Raw genomic sequence first — 21,745 nt, forward strand, 5'->3', positions numbered from 1 at the left:
TGTGTCACAGCTACAGTGTAAGCATTACCACACGAAGAAACCCTAATAATTTAGCGCCATTTAAAGTGGACGCCTCCAAAGGCACCAAAGAAAACTTCTACACCTCGATCATGAACAGATTTTTCTCACACAGAGTAGTTGATATGGCCGTATTTAGCCAACCCACGTTATCTCCAAGTCTGACTTATTGTTTGAGTTATTCACAGAACCCTTGCTATCCATTAAACAGCAAAAGAAATCATTCCAGTCTATAGGCTTGAAAATGCATCTCCATTCCTCTATTTATAACCACCTTGGAAAACAGAACATGTACGTTTGTTTAAGAATGTTAAATATGTGTATATAATTAGTCTTGAAATAAAATACCCTGTTTGAGTCAGATCCAACACCTCCACTAAAAAGCCTGCATTCACCTAATCAGATCTATTTCAGATTCATCACTGTCCATAAAATATCATATACAAGCAAAAACTACATGCAGGCCTACATGCCAATGTATATGTAGCACGTAGGCTTCCAAGACCATTTATTTCTACAGCTCTGGCTTCAGGAGACATTAACCAAATCATCTTGAACACAGCAATCAATAACCACACAAATATGTGTATCTATGTTCACAGGTATGTGATTTGCCTAATCTAGCCACAAGTTTGAGGTCACCAATACAACTTGTACAGGATGTGCGAGAGATGCTATTACACTTTCAAACAGTCTTTATCCAGACTGGCAGTGAGCCAGAGGGTATGTGTGTGTGACAGTAAAACTGTATCCTGGTCACATAAGACCGTCTGGACACAGCCGACAGCCATTTCCGACAACCTTTAGTATTTACCAAGACAGTCTGGTTTAACAAAATGGATGAAATAACAAGCAGGCATGGGAGAATCAGTTCCACTGTGACAGACTTGATGCTAGGGTACCAGGTTATCTAGGGTGCTCACTGATACATGAACTGTGATACCACATACACAAGGACATGTTACACAATCTGTACCACACACTGCCAATGGCATAAGGGCTATTATAACATGTCCATATCACCCAAATCCTAAACTGACGTTGGCATTGCCATACCACTGATATAATTACCCATCGATACAAATCCACTGCTTCAAGAATTTTATATCACATTACCTATTGGTAGGTTAGCTATGTAATTTTATACATATACATCACACAAAACCCATATGGGAGTCATAGTCAAGCTCTTGTCACTCAAAGTGTGGGTTTCAACCCCGGCCTTGGAGAATTCTTGAGTGTGGTATTAATAAACAACACCAAATAAATAAATAAATATGTTTAACAATTAAGTGTGTACATTAGTTCTGACATATCATCCACATGATGTTTCTTCACAACACGTGAACACGTTAAGTTTGAGTAGCTTTCCTTAAAAATCAAGCAGCCTTGAGGAATTTAAGAATAACTTGTCAGACTTCTTGATTTTGTGCTATGTAACCTGGGAAAACAATACTAATGCGGAAACAGAACAAGTGTCCATGGCACTCTTTTGCTTTCTTATATCCTTTACATTCAATTAACTGCCCATTTTGAACGCACTCTGTATGTATTGTTTATACAGCACACAGCTTCATTCTCATCACAGATGTTGATTTCTTACCATTGTAAGTTTCCTCTCTTCAAAATCTGCTAAGAATAATTACTATACAATTATTGCATGTTTCAGAGTGGAACATCATGATTTGTCGGCTCGAGACAGATGATGCGCGCTCGTTGTACATCAGCTGTCGAGAGCCCACAAATCACTATAATTTTTTATTTTACCAGATAACCCATCATTCAAGACTTTCTTTACCTTTCCATACAAGAATGAGTTAGGTGACTGTCAAACCAGCGGCTCTCAAAGCAGACGGCAGGTGTGACATAATACAACATAAAGGGGAGACAACCTAAGAAACGACCAAAAACAAATGTGATGTAGCATGTTTAGCGTGCTACACTGCATTTGTTTCTTTAATGACATCACAGCATGCAGCATCAAAAATGCTGAACCCCATTTGACGTGATATTGTCCAATGGGAGAACGATAAATTTACGTGAGGTATAATAATAAAATTTATAGCATCGTACAATTAAACCTTTTTTACACTGTTATCCATGCTGGTTGACGGCCCTCTGGCTTGACTCATTGGGATAGATTTATGTTGTGTCAGTACACATAGACAACAAGTATAAATATGGCTATAAACCTTGAGAGCACATCTCAGCTACTCAGAGGCTGGATACTCAGAAGTAAAAAGTTTATCAAAGTAGCCTTGCTGACCAGCACGGAAAATGAGATGAATGTCTGAGTCTACCTGCTTGTTAGAGCCAGTTAGCTTACCTGTAAAGGTCTGAGTGATCCTCTAGTCAGCAGATGATCAGGTGTTCAAAGTAAGTTTCCCACCTCAGCTCACAGCAATGTGAACCTAAGGCTGCATACACACATATACATATATCAATCTATTTCACCTCACACAGTATTAACTAAATTTGCCAAAACAATTTGGTATTATGTGTTTTATTTGGTTAATTTAAAGTTATTGTTTATACATGGTGAATTTCCTTATCTGATAAAACTGTTATTTTTACTTGTTAGATATTACCGATTTTACTGACTGTTACATTTGATATTTCATACCCAGACGAAAAAGAAACATTTTGTTTCGTCTGTTATCATTTCCACCCCTCACTCGAACAGTATTTGCAGCATATCCTCTATTTATTCTTTATTGAAATCTGTTCTTCATATAAGTATTGATTTTATTTTTCTTCCTTTTTGCAACATTAGGTCTGCTGTTATCAACCTTTACAGCTCTTACACTGGTCGTGCACTTGCAATACTTAGGTGTTTTTGACATTAGATAAGTTTGTCCTCCTTTTTGAAACTAGAAAATGCTGTCTGAGCAAAGACAACAAAAAGAAAAAATATACATTTTGATTTAGATATATATTAATAACAATTCTAAAATTGAACCAGAACTGCCAGCTTCCAAGCAGCCTTCATTAATGGTTTTCAGCTTCTAATTCAGTGCATATCAGTTTAATCTAAGATACACAGTGAGTCATACAACTGTTGCCTGCTCGATGTCATTAATTTGGTCGATTTGAAGATACGCAATGTTTTCTGTTTCTCTTACCCACTGATATATCAATATAACAAAGGTTACAACATCTCTTCCATTCTAACCGCTGTGATCTTAAAACATAAAGTATCAAAAAAAAAAAAAAAAAATCTGGCTGAGATATATAAGCAATTCCTGCAGAGAACTGAATTCCTTCTCCACTGCCTGATGACAATGCTACATGCATATAAGATTTCCAGTCAGGTGGCATTCACAAATGCAAAAACTGCTTGATTTCAAAAGTTAATAACAATTTACACGAAAACTACACATCACAGGGAAATACAAAACCAGATTCATATTTATTACACCAAAGTACATGTAGCTGCATAATTTTTAGTTTAAAATTCAAAAATAGGTTGTGACATGACTTAATTGGCCTACGGATTTTAATACAAATATTCCAAACTTTAGAGCCCCACGGGTTATTAAATTTCAAGGCAAGCAGTTCTGGAGAATTTGTTTCTTAAATTATCTCAATATGTCTGCAGCCTGATGGCTAAGTGGGTCAGCGCCCTGTAAAAGTTTAATATAAAGGCACAGGTACTACTGACGATTTAGTAATGAGAACTGGAAGTGAATTTCAGCTGTGATTTGCACTTTTGTACAAAAAAAACGAACCTATTCAGCACTGTATAAAGCATGTGCAATACAAGTATCAGCCATTTTTTCTAATACTGAACCCTCATATGGTTAGGTCTTTACCGTCACCAAATTTCAGCTTCACAGTTGCAATGGGTTTGATCTCATGACCTTCCAAAAATGCATAATAACAGGCCTACTTGACAATACAGTGCAATTTACAGGAAAAATCATCATGGGAAATACTAACCAGATTTGTCTAAGCAGGCCTAACTACATTTAACTGGGTAATTTGTTTCAAGATTTAAAATCAGCTAGGATATCATAGTGATCATACAGTTTCCAGCTAATTAGAATAAATTTTTGAAACTATGTAGCCCAATTAGATGAGCAAATGTATATCAAATCTGAAGACAAATAGATAAGTGGTTCTAGGGAAAAGATTTTTTCAAGATTTTCTCATACATATACATGTATATATCCAAGATGGCAGCTAAGAAGGTCAGCAGACTGCAACATTCAACAGACCATCAAGAAGCCCAAGTGATCTGGTAATGAACATGGTAAGTCAACAGTTCTCATAATTTGCAGCTTTCCAGAAAATCTGCAAAAAAGCAATTTTCAGAACACAAAAATAACTACAGTATATGTAGACTTCCAGCTTTCAGCTTGGAAGGCTAATAACAATAGAGAAAAAAAATCTTGTCATCTTTTGCACATAGCACCAATGAAGTTTGAACAATAAAGGCTTTTAGTCAATCCTTGACACGCACCATTTCAACCTGAGCGCAAATATATACGCTTATACACATGTACATGTATAGTGCATGGACAGCAACATAGGGGAAGCCGAGGAAATGCTTAACGTATTGATTTACCATTAGTTAACTAATAGAAATGACCTGAATGGAACTGTTTCTTTACAGACAATAATGTTAAACTGCTGTCCATATTACTTTTCCTTTAAATCAGCATTCAACCATCTGCTGGGCTTTTGCTCCACAAAAACCCCCAAAGCAATTAAAAAACAAATGTCCGTAGAGAAGACCTCAAAGAAGAATACATTCTGATGTCGCCTTTCTTAACAAGATCAAGGTGGAAGAAGAATAGTTGAGCTCAAGCACAAAATTGAGAATAATGTCTCAGCTAATGTCAAGAAATGCAATTCCCGTCCACGATGGAGCCATGTGTAGCTAGGTCAGGACATTCACGAACATTTGCCTGGAAAATTGTGGCCAGTTGTGACGGCGTAATGACCGCTAATTGCACCTTTGGCTACCTATGTTTTCTGCTCTAACTCCCTCCACTTCTAAAGAATACCCTCACTGGCAAATCAATAGCAATAAAAAAAAACATGAAGACGCCTGTTGCGATATATCAGAGGGAAGGATTGAATCCGAGCTGATCAAACGTCTTCCCCGCAGAAATGGCACAGCATGCATCTTGTAAACAGCACATCTTCAGGACAACGTGAGCATACATCAATCCTGAGTAACAGCCTGAACAGATGTTACCTGCACACCTGACAGGTAAGCAGTCTTCAGCCTGTGTCAAACAACCCGTAATCCTAACTGTAACATGAATACCTGATGTAAGGCAGTGGGATGGTGTAGGAAAGCACAATACTGGGTCTGGTTATTTTAAGGGCACACAGTGTGTGGGTTCAATCCTGTCTTTGGGCAGCGAATTTGTGGTTTTCTGTCATTTTCACTGCTGGCTGGGTGTTAATGATAATGACCAGTCAATGATGATTTACACAATCTAACTTTCTTTGCTTTTCTCCAATGTGGCGGGCCTAGCTGTACTTGACACATCAGAAAGTTCATCAATAACTGCCAGAGTTTGGTGGTTCTCCCCAGGTCAGGATTTCTCCATCATGCTATCATATGTGTATAAGTGAAAATATTATTGAATACCGAGTTCAACATTAATCAAATAAACAAATAACTTTGGAACAATGCTGACGGAATAACATGTACATGTACCTTTTACATTAATGTAATAAGCACTGAAAAGAGAAGTTTAACACATTCAAATTTCGGCTGATATCATGGAACTGTTTCTCCCAAAGGTGACGCAGACGATCTGAACATTAAATCATACCACTACTATCAAACGGGTAGTATCACTTCTGGCTGATGAGTAAATACAATTGCAATGTGACACAATGAAATGTGCCAACATAAACAAAGACCATCTGCCAGAAAAGCGAATTGGAAAACTCAACTGAGAAGGAGCCACTTGAGCATGGCAGGCACCATGTTTAAACTGGATGAAACAGTGATGTCTCAGATCTCCCAATGAATGGTTCCAAAATGGTCATCTGAGTTGGAAAACTCAACTGAGAAGGAGCCACTTGAGCATGGCAGGCACAATGTTTAAACTGGATGAAACAATGATGTCTCAGATCTCCCAATGAATGGTTCCAAAATGGCCATCTGAGTTGGAAAACTCAACTGAGAAGGAGCCACTTGAGCATGGCAGGCACCATGTTTAAACTGGATGAAACAATGATCTCTCAGATCTCCAAATGCATGGTTCCAAAATCATGACAACTCAGTCAATACTCAAATGAAAGCCATATCAGTTTGGATACACAGATTCAAGTTCAAAACAATGTTGAACAAGATATGGGATTGGCAATACCAGGCACATACCACATTTAAAATGAGTACATGCAGTCCATACCATTCAATACATGCAAGAAGCAAAAATGTACGTGTGCCAAAGATTGGACCTTAGTGTAACAATAAAAAAAAATGGTTTGAGGCATGGATAATGTCTCAATTGTTCCTCACAAAGTCTGCTATGAAAAAGTGATGCTGACATTGTAACAAAAGCTAGCTAAATAAACAACAGAGCTAAAGTCTGAGTGGCTGTCTCCATTACTTTCAGGGAAAAAACATTTGGGGGGAAAAACAAAATCCTTGTTTGTTTGAAAGCATCGTTGAACAAATCCCATTTGTAGTTTGCGTGGAAATTGTCTGACCCAGTATTGCATGATGTGCTGAGTTTATTTAAGACAAATAGCTATTTAGAGGCATGGGGTGCGGGATGTCACAGAAGAACAGATGGCGCTGGGTTGCCCCGTCACCACGCTGCTCTCTCAGGAATCACAGTTAGTATCCTCTTACACACCAACAACCCAACTCATTATACAGCATATGGGACTGTGCAACATGAGGGCTATTTACATCATGACAAAGAGTTAAAATCATATCAAGGAAGTGCACACAATGTCTGATCATAATACAAGTACATTCAAAACAATAGGAAGAACTATCACTTTGGAATAATTCTTTTAACTAAAATGTCATCTTGGGCCATTTTGATGAATTTACAACTTTCTTGTCATTCTATTCATGGCTGAGTTTATTGTCAATAGGATGTAAAAAGCTTAACCATTTCTTCACTCATTCAATCTTATTTATTCTCTTTTTTTAAAAATAGATATCAATTTTACTCTTTCCTTCCCAGCAAATAAAATAATTCATATCTGCTATCTGCCTCTGAACATCTAACTTAAAGCAATGATGTCGGGTCATCAAATCAGACTTCAAAGCTGACCATTAGTTACTATGACAGCCTGTACCTGAGTAGTGCTGATGGAGGTATCTATTACAGATAGAAGTGAGAAGTTGTCCTAAGCTCGCCCTGTAACCGGAGATCTTCATCGATCTCACATAAATACTACTATACATTATTGATGGCCTTTCTGACCTCTAATAGCTGCTTCGATTTGCCATACTCAAACTCCCATTCACTTTTATGACGCAGGCAGATCTTCGTGGTAAAAACTGAAGCAAAAAAAGAACCAGCCAATAGGATGACACCATTAAAATGCAAAGGTGTTTAAAATAAAACTTTTCTGCGCTCCTCATGTTTTTGACACCTTGGTACCTGAATGTTGAAATTACCAAAAAACCAGAGTGTGTGTGAGTGGTTTGGAAAGCTGGGCGTAGCTTGTAGCCTAGGTCAACAGGTTTACTGGTGGAACACTGCTATTGGTGGAAAAAGCATATTGCAGCCTAGTTACAGGACTAACGAAGCAAGAATGAATAACTATACCTCATACAACGTTACATAACTGTTCATCATACAACGTTACATAACTGTTCCTTACACAATATTGATTTTAATCTCAAAACTGAAATGAGCAGCCACCACAGGAAGAACGAGTTGCTGCCTGCAGCTAAAAGCTCAAATAAAGCTAAACAATTTTGGCAACTTAGAATTACTTAATGAGACCTAGCACATGAATGCTGGGACAAAATCAACAAAAATTGCTGAATGACTCATTTTCTTAACTGTATCTATTAAAAGACTCATTTAAATGTCATTTCAACAGATCCTATTTATATAAAGTTTTATTCCGATAGGTGATACACGGACCCAGAAAGCAAACGACTGTTCGTGTGGCTATAAAAACAGTTTGATAGGATCGTACACTGGCTGAAAAACATATGTCTTACAAACAAAAACGAATAGATTTAGGGGCCAAAAAATGACGGTTAAGAATACTCAGATGAAATATTACGGAACTGACTTCATTATAACGATGCTTATGTATGGATGTGGATTGTGGATGTCTTGCCTTAACTCAAGGCAAAAGGTTGGCATGTTCCTCAACCCATAAAACTGCAGGATTTCCATCGCATAAGTAAAAAAATTTCAAGTATAGTGTTAAGCTTTAATACTAGCTGACAATACAATGGTAACACTGATCCAACTAAATCTGTACAATGTAGACGTGAAAATAGGCAGCATTTCTTCCTGGGCCTCCGTGGCTCAGTTGGTTAGTGCGCCAGCGACCCAGGAGTCTCTCACCAATGTGGTCGCTATGAGCTCAATGACCCAGGAGTCTCTCACCAATGTGGTCGCTATGAGTTCAAGTCCAGCTCATGCTGGCTTCCTCTCCGGCCGTACGTGGGAAGGTCTGTCAGCAACCTACGGAAGGTCATGGGTTTCCCCCAGGCTGTGCCCGGTTTCCACCCACCATAATGCTGGCCGTCGTCGTATAAGTGAAATATTCTTGAGTACGGCGTAAAACACCAATCAAATAAAAAAAATAAATAAGTAAAGAAATGGTTTCAAATGTCTCCCAGTGACACTTAAATATTAAAACATATCATTTCAACAGGCTTAAATATTAGTTAGTGTGCCAATACATCTGTTCCATACACACTTCATATGTGAGTGAGTGCGTGCTTGGGGTTCAACGTCGTACTCAACAATTTTTCAGTCATATGACGATGAATATAATGTGATGTAATGTGCCTCCTTGTTGCAGGACGGATTTCCACTCCTCTTTCATCTAGTTCTGATTCACTGAGAGGTCTTACCGAAGCCAAGTAAGCCATCTCGCCCGAGCCATTATACTGATACGAGTCAACCAGTTATTGCACTCCTTCATGCTGAACGCCAAGCAAGGAAGTTACAACTTCATTTTTTAGGCTCTTGGGTGTGACTCGACCCAGGATTGACCCTGGATCTACCGCTCCCGAAGCAGACGCTCTACCAACTGTGCTGCTATTCACATCATATGTGTATATGATATATATAAACATGCAACATCACCAAATCTAGCGCCATCCACCCATCAATTGTTTGCTGAAATCATAAAAACCCATTCCACCATAACGATAACCTCTATCCCAAAAGCAAGTTTGATAGAATGGCTAATCATTGTTCACCCACCTCCTTAATACCTCTATGAATGTATCTTATAGTACTCCTGTCCACTGGCAGTACAAATAAACTCAAATATATGAAACACTATGAAGTTATTTTATCTATTTGCTTCATGCATGTCTGCCATAAAGCAAACTACATCCTAAATGCTGAAATCATGCACACTTGTCCGATGTTGTCAGCTGTTCCAGGAAAACTCCACATCCTTTCTGTACTTCCTGGCACAGACACACTCAGGTCACAATATGTCTGCTTTTTTCCATCTTAAACTAAAAGAATAATTATGAACCATGGTGCATTACCTCATGCCAGAGCTTATGCAAGGCGTTGCCTCGTTACTCAGTGAGCTAATTAGCAATCATACCATTACAGCCACATCTCCACCGTATGATTTCATTATACCCAGAAATTAACATCTGTCTCTCTAAGCTGTAGCTGTCTTTAGACGAGCCCACACCGTCAAACATTAACAGCCATAAACATCATTTCACCGGAGGATAATTAAACGGGGATTCTCCAGCGTGGGGCAATTTCCAGAAGACTCCGTTCCCAGGGTTCCCTCTCTGCTCCACAGGCATATCCATCATATTTTGACAGTTTATTACACTATTTCCAATCGGGGGACAAGCCAAACTTGGATTCTTTCTGTCCCATCTTCTCTGCGACATTGACATGATATTATCTGATGGCACAAAAAATGACCTCATCCTCTCGCTTGTATCTGCAGGCTAGAGGCGGAAAAAACGTCATAAAAAATGTCTGATGGGGCACAAAGAGCTCTGAGACCATAGCCCTAGGCAAGAACAGACTTCCAATTTGGCCAGCCCAATTGCACAACTTTCTTCTCCTAAAGTATATTTACATGGAGAATCAAGGCTAATCCAGGCAGCTCCAAATGATTAATCTCACAAAACAGGAGGCTTTGGGGCCAGAATTTGCGTAATCTCGGATATTTGTCAACAACAGTCCTCCTCCACAAAAAATCTTGTCCTGTGAAACCAATCCCCAAAAGAATTACGGATTAGAATTTAACTTGAAATTTCTGCACATGTTATAATGAAACCTTGAAGGTAATGTCAATAGAGTGTAACCAAGGCCCAGAAGGGCTGACTGTGACAAGCAGATATTAGGGTTAGAAGCTTCTGCCTAATTTATCAATTCCGTCTTCAATAATCTAACATTACATGTCCCCCCTTCAGTGACTCACTCCAAGCCTCTGGCTACATGTTAATGAAAAAAACTGAACGGGAATATTTTGTTATAGCGCCTGCTCAATTAAATTAATCCAATTAAACTGCCCTATTACTTTTGTCTGCAGCCGAGTTGAAATTTTAAGAGCGCACACAAACTCTGGAGATTTGAGACAGTGACAAGCACTGTATCCACCAGCATTATGTCACCATTTGTAGTCAAGTCACTTGCGCATCGTAATATAAGACAGTTGACTTGTAACCAGGACTTGAGTCTCCCGGGAAAGTTGAATGTCACCAGATCAGCCCTAGTCTGCTTCCATACTACAGCCCTTCACAGATCCTTGCCATTCTCCGTCTATGACACAGATGTCTTACAGTTTCATCCTGGAATATCTGTTAATCCAATACAATATCTTCACAGAAACCTGAGAAGCTGTAAATACTGCCAAATCCTTAAATAAGATTTGAATGTATTCAGGCTTAAACAGCCATCTGCACAATAACAGATCTGTGCTAGGGAAAAAAGAACTGCACAAGAGCTGAACGAGAGGAAAGACAGACTATTTAATGAGTATATGTTTATTCATTCATTGATGCTGCCATCTTCACCAAGAAAACACATAGTAAGACATCCTGCATTTCAAAACTAAAAGAATGGCATTTTTTGTACCACATACAGTTTGTAATCAGTTCTTGTACGTACACCTTTCAGCAATGACATAGTTGTCATGATTTATTATTGGTTTGTAGGTACAGACTTGATTGTAATGCTGAGCATAACCTCTCAGTTACACATAACTTGCAAATGTACTGTCAGCAGGGGCTGAAGAGATCCAAAGATTCTCCCACCTCAAAAGGGACATAATTCCTTCCCACCCAAAACATGACCAAAAAAACAAAGCGATGAATCACTTTCAGTGGACTTTTAGGAGACAATTCTGACACGAGTGGCTCTTGGCCTTCTACAGTATGTAAGGTTTCACTGTTCACAAGTGTTCTGCCAACAGACAGAAGGACATTAAAGACGCGACAGCTACCCCAAGGCCAGTATCTGATGATGTAGGGGAAAAAGGTGCATATGAGTTTGACAGTACAGCATGTGACTTGTCAGCATGCATAATACAATTTAATGATAATAAAAAATCAAAGGCATTCCTGTCCATAGGCATGACTGATTGGTTAACAAGCACTTTAATCCTATCAGCATTAACCAAGGCCGCCTGCCAGACCTTGTAATATGAAAGATAGCCAGACCCTATACGTGCTTGAAAACTTTGAGGGTATACTTACTACTTAATAATCAGACATAAATCAACATTTAATACAAATATTGTCCAATATTTAAGGATGATGTTTTATAAGTAACTCTGGACAACATGGTGACACAATCTAAGTACACCATACCATGACCATTAGTATTTCTCACATGCTTACACACTAATCCATTTGCTCATCATTAATTAATGTACTGTGACAAGTCGTATGCCAAAATAATGAACAATTAGTATTTTTCTGCCAATAACTGCATGTAGAAACTCACAATTAGTTTATCTATAAACACAAGGCAACACAGTGTAGACAATTTAAAACATGCATGATGATTTCGCTTACCTGTCAAACCAGCAAGTGAAGTTTACCATTCCATCAGCCAACAAAATTATTCATCCAATAAATCAAGCCTCATGTTAAGTTGCATGCATTTTATTTTCAACCTACAACAATAAAAATAGCAATACAAAAAAGTACATGAAGTGGATGAATATTACTTAAACCACTAAACATCATGTCTTCTTAATCAGACAACTGATATACATTGTGCATGCATGTATTCTTTGTATCCAGAAAATACTGTCACTGACACTGTTGATGGCTAAAGATAGAACACTTCAGATTGAACGAGGTGATATATATGTGCCATCTACCACTGTGGACAGAAATCAGTCATGGACAGGTGGTCCGATTTTGGTTGATATACCAAGCTCAATGAAACTCAGAATGAGCTCCAATCTAGGACTACATACATGTACTGTTTCATTTTCAATGCTTTTTAAGACTTTGCCACACAGTGTCATTTTAAAACAGTTATATATATATGTAAAAATTAGAGACTTCTGTCTTGTATATCACTAGAAATGGAATATATATGTACTCCAGTGGGAGGAATATAATTAGAACAGTCAATGAATGCATTGTCATACATGAGATAAAAACTCTTTTGACTTTTAAAGTAAACTTTAAAACATTCTTTTGTTTTCTGATTTTTCCCAATTCTGACATTAACCTGCACTCACAACATACCATGCACTGTCAGAGAGCCAAACACTGGAAACACAAAGAAAACATTTTTTAAAAGTAACTGTCAGAAAAAAAATGCCTGACTTTTAGACCCCTAACTATAAAAATGTTCATTGGGAAGAGAACTGTCGGGTTGGAGGAGCAGAGCAAAGATTGTCTGGATAACAAATGATGATTTTGGAGTGAATGAATCATCGGGCGAACTTCTATTGTCAAGAATAACTTGGCTCTCTCGCCTTCTCCTTACAGCAGGATATTATGTGTCGGACTATTTGCTCCCTGCCCAAGGAAACAATGGCAAGGTTTGGCGGAGTCTTTGACTAAGGGGTGCTACTGGGGATTTACAGGGAATTACATTAGGCCTTAGCTTGGTGTGCAAATGGGGCCTGACTAAAGATGCTCCCATTGCCTCGCCTAAAGTCTCTAACTTCACATCCCCATTGACTTGTTTGACGGAATCACAAAAAAGCAAACAGTGGACTCTGTATGACAATGTGCCCAAAATCTGCCATATGCTTGAGCATAATCCTTTGGCCACAGGGAACACACTCTACTCCTGGTTGAGTGCCATATTGTCTGGGGAACTGGCACATGTAGCCCGTTTTGCCATGACCAAAAAGAAATCCTCAAAAAGATTTCCAGCCTTTATTTGTGATAATTCATCAACATAAATTGTGTTTTTGTTGGTCTGTTCCCTGCAGGTTTCCTCTGGCCTGACAGATAGCTGTCTGTGACGGATCTGAATAATTCATTCCTTGGTTAGCTGGCCATGTGACAAGGCCAGTCACATTATTGCGCCTGTTCATAATTCCTTCACAAAACAAAATCACATTACAACACACTAATATCATCAAATTCCATAGGTTGCCTTGGGTATAAAAATGTAGCTGCTACAAAAAAATCTGATCTTCCTGCATCTCAGTTTTGTCTTTCTGACTCCAGTTCATGACTTGCATGACTTGTCCCCACAAGAGATCAGAAGACAATTCATCTGCACTGCCAACAAAAGCCATTTAACAGATAGGCCTCTGAAGTGGAACTGCAACCAAAGTGTCATTAAGTTATGGAAACTTTTTCTTTCATGCTTGTTCAAATTCTGTTGTAAGGATGAATTATTTTGTGCTGGTCCTTTTTCATGAAAAAAAAATGAATGAAAGCTAACAAAGTCATTCCACAAACCACAAGTCAGAAGGCTTGGAAATAGCAATACTAAAACAGTTAAGACCTGCTGGTCTGCTGTGCCATAAAAGTGGTCTAACAAAGTTCAGGCAAGATATAACCACAAAAGTAAATCTGGTAAAATAGATGAAAGAAAACATTCTTGTTCAACTTAATTCCAACCCAAATTTGCATAAGGAAAATAAAGAATCACCAACAAAGTGAACCGATAAGAAACTAGCCTAACATACAGTATTCAAATTATCGCCAGATATGATAACTACCCTAAAATACAGTATGCAAATACTCCCCCCAACTGATAACAACTAACCTAATACACGGTAGACAAATACTCGCCAGAACTAATAACAACTGACCTAAAATAGGGTACACAAATACTCGCCAGAACTGATAACAACTAACTTAAAATACGGTACCGGTATGCAAATACTCGCGAGAACTGATAACAACTAACATAAAAAATGTTTAGGAAATGTGCAAATTCTCAACACTCAGTCGTTTCTGTCTCTAACTTCTTCCCTTGACAATGGTCAAGGGAATAGTTGTGTCTAGAACAATGTGTCATCCCTTTGTCCATACCCTGAACCCTGTGATCAGTTTTGTTTTATCACAATGTCAACCTCAGCTTATTATGTTTCAGCTCTTGGAATTTAGGGTTTCTGATGGAAGACTTGCCTTCTGAGCTGTGCACACTTCGAAGAAAGTTAGAAATGAACGGAAAACGAAACCATTACTGATTGCATGACATTGGCTAGCTTTACTACAATGGGTCCAATAAAAGGTCCTTTTTCACGTCACACATCTCTGCATGTCCACCGTAATTTTCACTAACGACATTTGTGTCATTGATCATAAATGTCATTTCTTTAATTACAGCAAGAACTGAGGAGTCTCTCGTCTTTCTGTGACAATATTGGCCTGCCCAACGCCCAGAAACTCTCCGGTTACGCTAGGCTAGTTTCGGTTCCCTTCCTTCAGGCACGCGTGCTCATAGCGCGCACGTGTCGGCTGCTTGTCATGTCAAGTGGCGGCGTTCGCCGATCCATAACCAAGCGGTTGACAGTGGTGAACTGATGGGGAGTGACGTGCTAGAGTTATAGCCGGTGGTCAGGGGAACCCCGCAGGTACTACCGCCCTTCTAAACCATGGATGGGAAGTCAGGCATCAAGTCCGGAACAACACAGCTTGTCCACAACACAAAGGTGTCGTATTGGATGCAGGCCAGTGGCTACTTTTACAAACTTTACTAGGAGATTTTCAGTCTCAGTTTGTGCTGACGTATGAAACTTCAGTAGTGGTTGTGTTTATTTGGGGAGAAAAAGACTCCTTGGGGAGCTTTTTGAAAATGGTCATTCGCCCGTCAAAACACAGCTAACGTACATCAAAACCAACAGTAAACTTTTTCAGCAACGTTTTAAAGTGAAAAAATTTTACAGATGTGTCATCAAGATCCTTGATATTCCCGTAAAATGTTCGGCTCTGAGATAGAATTCCCTCGATGGGTATTAATTAAGAGACAGGAAATATTTCTGAAGCCAAATATCCGTTTTAGCAGAATAGCTAGAAAACATTCGACGCACGTGTATGTCAGCTAAATCCCCGGCACGAGCGGAACACCGGGGTTAGAAAGAACATTAATTGTATTAGGGTAATACTGGGCGTCTCGGAAGAGATGAACAATGCAAGGGAGCAGGCAGCAGGAAGCGCGCTCATGCAGGCGTGGAACATTCGATGTGGAATTCAAAAACACTTGTAGGCGACAGACAAATAATCATATTCTTTGACAACCACCCCAGATCTCTTATCCAAAAACTAACCGGCATCAGCTTCTGGGCTGCTGTTTTGTGGTCTCAGGCTGCACATGGGGTTCTAAAAAGACCATAATCCGCTTAGTTTGTCGTCAGTGTCTGGGGGTTTTATTAATAGTTACTGACCGGAATGTCATCAATAATTACTACTGTTCAAATGACAACAGAGACAACAAATAACTCGACAGCACTGATCAGATTGGTCAAAGAAACACTGATGAAAGGAAACGTCATTTTCTGTCCATTTTCTGTCCACTGTCTTCGCGACGGTGTCGATGTAATCGAAGTGTAACTTAATGCCCGCAAGATATTCTTCTATTCCCATCTTGTGTAGGCCTCTTCTAGAACACAGAGACCCCCTCAACATCAAGGCACCATCAACACCAAGGAAACAAAGATTAGAAATCGCTACGATCCTAAAGATACATTAAATGGCTTTGTTCGCTTTTGTATTTCTGTTTTCCATTGGACGTTCGAATTTCTTTTTCTTTTTATGAAAATTCCATAGAGAGACACCTTATTATTTTGAAAAAAAAGTTACTTCAAAGACATTCATTTGGCCTTATTTCAGGCCCAGGTCCAATCCAATTGTGCTAACACTTGCCTTGATGTATTAGAGGCAAGAAAGATAGCTACACAAAGCCTGTTTACGGCCCTTTCCGCCTTGACGAATAGCCCCTTGTTAACGTTTCGCGGAGAAAGATATTTGCAAATAATTTGATTTTCACCACCATTAATACTTGCCTTAGACGGCTGCTGAGATGGAACGGAAAAGCCAGTCTCGACTGAGGCTAATTCAATCGAGCGCAAAAGCGACCGTGTGTCTGTGAAATACGAATGAGGTGGTGTGAAAGACAGGAATAGTCAAACAGACAGTAGACATTTCATTCTTCAAATGTCTCCCTTAAAATAGCTTAAACAATGCCACGATTCGATCATCAGCCCACCAGGTGACAGAGAACGGCTGGTTATTAAAGACTTAGAAACTGAAGTTGTGAGTAATACATTGCTAATTTTTGCAATTCGGTCTTCATCTGTATACGCGAGAAACCTGTAGGTTATACATTTGTGTTAAGTTCTGCTATGTTGTATTTTGATTCATGTGCACGTGGTGTCTTTTTAAAGAAAATTACGAAACTTGCACAGTATAAAATCAGTACAGGAAACGAAATTGTCAACTGTTCTTGCACCTCATTTGTCCTACGTATGGCAAAGAAACTCGATGTTTGTAATCTCGCTTCTTTCTCACAGCGCAAACATTGACTTTTCCAGAGAGCAGTTCAATAATAGTTTTAGGGAAATTCCGCGAAAGGATATTGCTGCGAGAAAAATGAAACAGATAAAGACTGATCTGATGGACGGTTTCCAGTGTGACGTGGTGACAGGCTGAATGTAGATAGATATGACGTATGAGTTTTCAGTTGTGGAGAGGGTCAAACGACCATAGCGTCCAGTCATTTCGCCCTGTTTATATGACACGAAATGAAATATCTCTCTCACTTATTGATCATTTCCACCCCAGGTTATGAATATTTTAGCGGGAATCGCGGCGATTCCGGAGACAAAGAAATTGGAAGAAGAGAAATGGTTGGAATTCCGATGTAGTCGGAGTGTAGCCAGCATCACTCAACTACTGACGATTGCCTTGTCACCAACAGGACCTCTACAACTATATTACATTTCCTGCTTATGCCACGTGGCCGGGCTAATCAAATTAGAGGCCGCGTCTTACTCATGCTAACATTATGCAAGAATTTCATTTCGATCCCGCCGGTGGATGATCAATTGTGATATCATTCAAGAGTTCTTCTGCTTCTTGACGGACAGATTATGTATGGGCAATTAACAACACACAATATTGGGGTTTGTTTTTCCAACACGTACACAACAAGAAACAAAGAGGGATGCCAATGAGCTATTGGGACTATCAAAGCGAGAATTTGTCGAGGGCATTCAGTCATCTACTGCCGGAAATCAATCATTTCCCCATCTCCCACACAGCCTGGCGATCAGTCATGCCGCTGAAACAAGAACACAGAGAAATAGGTCCCTATAATACAGACACCAACCATACTCCACTCAGATGGGCGTACTAGAGCATGCTCTCCAGACGGACTCCTGCTGGGGCAAAGGCTGGCAACAGTTAACCTTAAATCTACATCTCACCAATGGTCTTTATAGGCTCCACCCTGTTATTGCATTTATCAGATATATATTGTCTTATTTCTTTCAAGAACTGATGCTGGTACAACTTCGCTTAAACGGCAGCCAAAAGACTCCCTCATATAATATTGGGCGTGTACACCTGTGGTCGTGGGTGGATTGTCTTACATAATAGAGCGTCTGACCACTATCCTTAGTGTATATCGCTGTAAATAAAGCATCTCCCTAATAACAGTAAACTTTACTTTTTATTTGTCGACTATGTCCTGACCATGAAGTAAAAAGACCACGAACAAATAGTCTCATATCTAAAAGCAATGCACATTTGTAGCTTACTGGAATTTTACGAAAGACTCTTGTTGCCTCAGTGTCAGCGTACATTTTTTAAAACAAATCTCCCTCTTTTGCTTCTAGACATTTTTGTCAGCAGTGAGATTTAAGAGTGCTACGACTGTCATTAAAACCCACCAGCTATCATGCCTAAACGGCAATATTTCTCAAACTGAATTATTCCAAGGACACCCTTGTACCGTTTCCTCCCAATAACATTGGTGATAGCTTTGATCTCCCACGATACTCGCCCTCAATTCTATGGCTAAATTTTGCAATGGTGCTTTACACAAAAATTGTTCAGTCAATTTCGTGAGAAGAGGAAGTCGGAGTTTCCACAGTAAACCGCCTTCCAGATTTTAACTCACACAGCCAGCTCAATGTATACACCATATTGCCAGTGTAAGACAAGTGATGCCCAACGAGCGTACGGCAAAACGACTTTAACGGTTTTACGACCGTCGACTGCGTCTTGACGTGCATGTCGAGGGATCTGGTTAATTTGCCATCCGAGGGTGGGGCTAATACAACACCTTGTGTGTCCTATCGATGGAAAGCCAAAACATCTGAACCACTCCCACAGTCACAATTTGTGTTCAACGGTGCTGTGGCAAGAAACAATCATTTGTTCAAATGCTGATTCTTTCGGAGCTTTAGGCCCACCGACAATAATCATCTCAAATAATTAGCAGTCGTTCGTATAGCGTATCAAGAGCTGAAATTTGACTGCATTTATATCGCTTGATATATGTTCTTCTTTTCGAAAATTGTTGATGTAGAGATAGCTGTAACATTTTTCCTCTTGTGTTATCATTTGGGATGGGGCGGTGGCAATTACTAGCGGTGCGGTGATGCTATATATATAATGATTTAGCCAACCATCGTCGAATCTACATCGCTTTATGGAACCTGTTCGGCAATAAATGGGTAAAGCAGTGATGTGACCAATCAAAATCGACGACGAATTAACAAACCAAACAAAGTAGACGTCAAACTTGACGATAAATGACATGCATATGACTGCTTAGCACAGAAATGAATAATGTTCTACCTTATTTACTTTATATATAGTTATGTTGTCATTAAATACACGATTTGTTTGGTTATCAAGTGTCATCGCAAAAGTGTAATTTCTGATACAGAAATGTTTACTATTCTTTATTGCCGAGTATGTTTTCCAATCAGCTAAATATGGGTTAATCCAGGCACCCATTCATACAAACAAACTGTCACTGAAACATGGATAAATATACTAGCATTTTAAGCGTTCCATCGACTCAACTATTACACTTTTACAAATTTCAGTCGTACTAAAGCCATATAGGAACATCATCATGTGGAGGTCAATATTAAAATATAAACTGAAACTATACATACAGTATGAAAATCACGCCCCCTACATTATTTCTGCTGGTTGTAGTAAAAATGGCAAATGGATATCAAACCGGTTTCGTTGAGAGGAACACATGTTTCAAACGAGTTGGAAGAAATAAAATAAAATGCCAAGAATAAGTGCAAAAGCAGCATTAACAGACTTTCGCTAAGAGGCTTTCTCGATACAAGATTGAATATGGGGGTATAGGAAACCAATCTCTGAGAAAAACGCTTGCCAATTCCCTCGCACGGAAACAGATTGCGAAGCGGCCAGTTACTCACTTTATTAGCCCGCTAACAGTTACTTAACTGGAAGCTTCTATTTGGCTTTTGTACGCCAAGCACTCCCCCAGCCTACATTAGCGGCGTTGAGCCCAAACTGGCCTATACACCGTGCGTGACGGACTCTTGACGCTCTTGTGCCTTACCTCTAAATCTACCAGCTTTCACTCAATAAAAAGCCCCATTCGCAGGGCGGAATTAAGACACGGTCCTTTGTAAGCTAGTTTTTATGTTTTACAAATTACCCGCTTTGCAAGAAATCAATTAGTCGGAGTTGAGACTGAGGGTTACCCATTTTACACAGCTCCAATGGCCAGTACGAGACAGCAGGTCGATTCCACTCTTTATTTAATTGAAAAATCAAAGCCAGCCAAATCATACCTCAAGGAAATAATGGGACCAAATCTGGTGACGGCCTCAAGGCGAAATTAAACAGCGGACAACCAATGGCACTAAACTGGACACTTGGGCACTCACGGACATTTTCTTGAGGCGCCGGCAAACAGACAAGTCCGGCGACAGCACCGGGCTGAGGAAACACTTCTTTCAGAGACAGGTTCTCTAACTGAGCAGTTGCAACGCCTGAAGTGCTAAAAGGAGACGTTGAACTGCTGGTAGTGGAGACATCTTCAGGTCAGTCACTGATGACTGATGGGTCATCATTACACGGTAGTCCCGTGTCCTCTGATCAACTCCTCACGAACTCCCTGACGAAGGCATAGAACTCGTCTCACGGCTACCCTAGCTCTATTGCACTGCCCTTTGTTGTATCTGAGTCTTAACTGGAGAAGCTGGAGTTACCCTGGGTCATGATTCAATACTGTTTTACCCGTTATCACCACCTTCAGATCAAGGAACCAACTGCCTAGTAACAAAAGAAAACAGCAAGTGACGTCATGAATAAACAGTTGTTTGTACTTCAACTAGTGACCCGTTTCACCAGGCAGCCACAAGGCTGCGTCAAACACGTTAGCACAGGTGGCATGTGTCTTCACTGCACGTTATCACCTTTTTCTTTAATCTACGCAATTCATCATCATATATAAGAACCACTCCAGGAACTATACTGTAAGGCGCGCTTTGTTAAAGTACAACCAAAGTTAAGTTGCGTATCCTGCTATCAAAAAGGTTTCTGTGAATTAATGCGTGATCAATAGATCTTTTGTATTGTTGACAAGCTTCTTGCATCTTATTGACTGTTTTGATGTGTTTATGACACCAGCGTAAGCCTTTAGCGCCTGATGGTCACCTATCTGTCACCTAGTGGCCAATACAAGCCTGAGTATCTAAACTACAGGAAACGTAACTGTATTATTGTTCAAAAACATATTTCTGTCTGAAGAGCGCCAAACGGGCCAAGTGAAGCTGAGTGTGCGTTAGTGTATCAACATGTCGGATGTCCCCTGAGACACCCGCTTTCATTGTTTTCCCCTTCACATGGCCAGCTGTCGTCTCCTTTCTCTCGCCTAAAGGTCCCAGAAACCCTGATAAGAAGGAAGAGAGACCGTCAAGAGGCTACAGGGCATATAGATAAAGTGCAGGCGTCAATTAAGTGACGAATTTTTAGTTTATCTTAAGCACTCGACAATAAACACAGATAATTTAGTCATTACGGTTGGCAATGATAGCATAGCGCGTGGGGTCAGGGATACAAAGGTTTACCAAAACTATAATTCAACCCCAAACTGAACAGTAAATCACGATTACGATGCTCTGTGTTCCG

At 39.6% G+C, this 21,745-nt stretch overlaps 1 protein-coding gene across 2 annotated transcripts in view; it reads right to left on the reverse strand.

Moving 5' to 3' along the window:
* Nucleotides 1-21,745, reverse strand: part of LOC135461920 (roundabout homolog 1-like) — a 224,465-nt gene that overhangs the window by 133,360 nt on the left and 69,360 nt on the right. For both annotated transcript variants that reach the window (XM_064739205.1, XM_064739206.1), the window contains exon 5: nt 12,203-12,303. The gene's annotated coding sequence lies outside the window, so the exon portion shown is untranslated. The remainder of the gene's footprint in view (nt 1-12,202; nt 12,304-21,745) is intronic.

The sequence above is a fragment of the Liolophura sinensis genome, chromosome 1 (genome assembly GCF_032854445.1).
Source record: "Liolophura sinensis isolate JHLJ2023 chromosome 1, CUHK_Ljap_v2, whole genome shotgun sequence".
In the NCBI taxonomy this organism is placed as follows: domain Eukaryota; kingdom Metazoa; phylum Mollusca; class Polyplacophora; order Chitonida; family Chitonidae; genus Liolophura; species Liolophura sinensis.